The sequence below is a fragment of the Macrobrachium nipponense genome, chromosome 12 (assembly GCF_015104395.2).
Source record: "Macrobrachium nipponense isolate FS-2020 chromosome 12, ASM1510439v2, whole genome shotgun sequence".
NCBI classification, from domain to species: domain Eukaryota; kingdom Metazoa; phylum Arthropoda; class Malacostraca; order Decapoda; family Palaemonidae; genus Macrobrachium; species Macrobrachium nipponense.
The window spans coordinates 22,825,381-22,827,880 of NC_087205.1; the positions used below are offsets into that span (position 1 = coordinate 22,825,381).

Consider the following 2,500-nt stretch of genomic DNA (forward strand, 5'->3'; position numbering starts at 1 on the left):
CCAAAACAAAATAATAATAATATATATATATATATATATATATATATATATATATACTATATATATATATATATATAGGGTTTCATTCCTGACCCTCTAGTTCTGCGTTATCCATAGCATGAAAAATCTATAGACAAAAGCATACATGACTAAGCATCTACATGCTTAGCTGCATTCAACATGGACATACAACCATCCCCCACATTTGTAGGCTTGGTGCATGAGTAGGATTGCAATGCGCATTGTTATAATCTACCTGATATCACAGAAAGGCAGGCGCTCTTCAACACTAGACTCAGTGGGGGAAACCCATCATGATTTCCCTTGGAAATCGCTCACGAGACATTATAGCTTCTGCCACTTTCAGATATAAGCAAAGGTATCCACTGTTTATATGGTATACATAACAGGTATGGAATTGAAATATGAAATTTAGGCCAAAGGCAGAGCCCTGGAACCTATGAGGTCACTCAGCAATCAAAAAGGAAATTGAGAGTAAAAGAGGTTTTTTTAAAAGCGTAATAGAAACAGAGGAGAGGGTGGAAAGTAAGAAGGTTGACAGAGAATATGAATGAACGAACAGTAAAAGGAATGAAAGAGGTTGCAGTTACTGGTTGGAGATACGTTGTAATGAGTCTTAATTAATGACCACAGTGCTCCGGGTGAGGTTCACTAATGGTGCTATTTCATTACGGGGGGTTAACAGGTATGGCGTGTCCGGAAAATACTAGTTCCGTGTTAAAACTAGAGACTATCGAGCACATAATCTAGTCGTGTCTGCTTGTATCTTCGTTTTTGTAATGGAGAGACACACTGCTCATACATCTGTCTTATTAAAACAAGAACCAATACCCCTACCATCCATGTAACTGTAGACAGGAATCCCCTTAATGGGATCGAGTGAGCCAGTAAATGAGTGCAAGCAATCAGCATCTCCCGGAACCCTATTTACTGCACTAATACTATTCTCCTTGCATTTGAATACATCTTTATCTGTTTATTAATTTATTGATTTTTTTCTTTTTTTTCAATAAGTGAGGTCTCTTTTCTATGCATTTCCTTTACTCCTCTTACTTCTTCTTCATGAACGCCATATTCTTTGGAAGCTTCAATTTCAAGCCAATGGCCCCTTAATTCGGTGGGCTTATTTCATATGAAGAGGTTTCATCTTCTGAATAATAATAATAATAATAATAATAATAATAATAATAATAATATTAACAACAACCTACCCCATTTTTTTATATGTTTATTAATGCTATTCTTAATGCACTGCGTAGCAAACATCTTTTGTCCTTAGCTTTCATCAGTACTTCACCAACCTTAGTTTGTTTGTATGGTGTTTTTACGTTGCATGGAACCAGTGGTTATTCAGCAACGAGACCAGCGGCTTTACGTGACTTCCGAACCACGTTGAGAGTGAGCTTCTATCACCAGAAATACACATCTCTAACTCCTCAATGGGACACTAATACCATACCAACCACGCCGCTGAGGCGCTTCACCAACCTTAGGTGTGAAAGATGGAAGAAGCCACTGGACTTTTCTGACCTTTAGTTTTGTTAGATTGAAATTGTGGAAAGATCCGCTATAAATTCATGATATTTCTTGTCCTTTCATGTAAATAACAAGTGATATGCTGTTATAAAAAAAACAAGTAGTTTAACAACCTTCACGCGCTTAAAGACTAATAATAATTAGAATTTAACTCTCAGCTCTATCTTAAATCCTTGCAGAGGAATTTTTCAGTAAAATTATATGTGTTGCTTTCATAGCAATCCGGTTAAAATCTTAGTTACTCAGTTCGTGTTGGTTTATTCTTCTTCGTCTCTTGTAGGGATTTTACAGGAAAGAAAAGCGAAAGAAATTACGTGGCCATTTAATTTCTTTAATGCAACAAAAAAAGAACAAACATCCAAGCGCAGTGTACAGGAGTTATTTACCTCTGAAATTCAAAGTTAATTATCGTTCACTTTTTAAGTAGTATAATCAAATATCAAGAGAAAAAGTTAAAAATTCTTCATGAATGCAGTTTGTTAATTTAAAGTTTGAAGTTCCATGATATTAGTTAAATATATGACCTAAAATTAAGCATTGTTCTGTTCAGAGTAATCCCAGGCAATACCAAGTAGAAATCAGAAAAATAAAGAAAACAGATTTATAAACAATAAAATCACAAAAAGTACATTTATTTAAGTGTAAATAACTAACATATCATCGGGATGATACCCATATCTCCCAATTGAAAGGCAAGGGCGCCATCAGCTGACCCACACTAGTCATAAAAGAAGCTTTCACAGAATAAATTTCTGCCTAACACTGGTATCGAAGCCAGGCCTCTCAAATGAAAGGCAGGGGTGTTACCAACTGACCTACAATATAGGTCATGAAAAAAGTAAGAACCTAAGTAGTTCTGTACCTGAGGTTTTTTACTCATAAGGGGCAATTGAATTGAAATGCTACTAATTAAGTCACTGCTGGGTGGGGAAGCTGTGCAAAG

General features: G+C 35.7%; 1 protein-coding gene across 1 annotated transcript in view; it reads right to left on the reverse strand.

The window, feature by feature from the left end:
- Positions 1 to 2,500, reverse strand: part of LOC135224413 (E3 ubiquitin-protein ligase RNF168-like) — a 36,225-nt gene that overhangs the window by 31,103 nt on the left and 2,622 nt on the right. The gene's annotated exons all lie outside the window — the stretch shown is intronic.